The sequence below is a fragment of the Lactuca virosa genome, chromosome 7 (genome assembly GCF_052849685.1).
Source record: "Lactuca virosa cultivar CGN04683 chromosome 7, Lactuca_virosa_CGN04683_v6, whole genome shotgun sequence".
NCBI classification, from domain to species: domain Eukaryota; kingdom Viridiplantae; phylum Streptophyta; class Magnoliopsida; order Asterales; family Asteraceae; genus Lactuca; species Lactuca virosa.
In genome coordinates, this window is record NC_136432.1 from 55,894,843 (window position 1) to 55,896,046 (window position 1,204).

General features: G+C 38.5%; 1 non-coding gene across 1 annotated transcript; it reads left to right on the plus strand.

Moving 5' to 3' along the window:
• Positions 1-631: 631 nt before the first annotated feature.
• LOC145127930 (small nucleolar RNA R71) lies at positions 632-738 on the plus strand. The gene has a single exon (XR_013716535.1). It is a non-coding gene; the product is annotated as a small nucleolar RNA R71 (small nucleolar RNA).
• The last annotated feature ends 466 nt before the right edge of the window (positions 739-1,204 follow it).

The window sequence follows — 1,204 nt, forward strand, 5'->3', positions numbered from 1 at the left end:
AATGTGGACTAATGATCCATGACTATATGGTTGGGATAAACCAATAAGATAACCCACAGATAGTCCATGGAGGTTAACCCATGGAGCATAAGAATGTGAAAAGTCATGGGGCATTAGGGTTTACAAAGTGTAACCCTAGTATTTGCCACATTATAAATAGTTCCCCCATAAGCCAAAATCGGCTGCACACTCTTTGGAATCAAGTATCTTATTCTCCAGAAAACCTCCTCTTGCATTTTGGTGTTTGTGAACCAATAGAGGCATTTCACTTGAGGTGCTCAAGCTTTCAAAGGTCAAGAACTATACCCTACTCAAGAGGTAAGCATCCAAACTAAGTTTTATATTATATAGCTTCAATTGTATGCTAGCTAGGGAGAATACTTTGGAAAAATAAAATGCATGTATAATTAGAGAAAACATAGATCCAGAGCATTTAGGGTTGCATGTGCACCATAGGAGTGTTATAGTGCTCAAAACCCAACAGTACTCACGTGAGTGCTTCAGAAACTCTTGAATCAACTCTTTTATGGTGGCCGACTCCTTCTTTGTCATCGGCCCTTGGGAGTCAAGAAGTTGTCTACTTGTTACATTCACTCCATCGTAGAAGATGGAAACTTCTTGTTGGACATTAAGATCATGTTGAGGGCAACTTCTAAGCAAGCCCTTGTATCTCCCCCATGCTTCATACAATTACTCTCCAACCCATTGTTGAAAATTAGAAATCTTCTTTTTGAGCTTCAAGATCTTGGAAAGTGGACTAAATTGTTCAATAAAAGTTTCATGAAGAGTTTCCCATGTAGTAATGGATCTAGGTCCAAGTGACTTCAACCAAACCTTTGCTTCACTGGTCAATGTCACTGGAAGCATCCTTAGTAGCATAGATTCTCTTGTCACATTAGGAACATTAAAGTAGTTGGCAATGTCCTTCACTTTATCAATATGCTTGAAAGCATCTTCATATTCTTTCCCGACGAAAGGTATATCCTTGAGCATGGATAGAATATGCCCTTTGAGCTCAAAACTCTCGGCTGGTATCTCAAGTGGAACTTGTTGGGTTTTGAGCATTCTAATACTCCTATGGTGTACATGCAACCCTATAAACCTTGGATCTATGTTTTCTCTATTATACATGCAAATATTAACTATTCCAAGGTTTCATCCTAACTAGCATATTATGAAGCACCTATACTACAAAGTTCTAGTT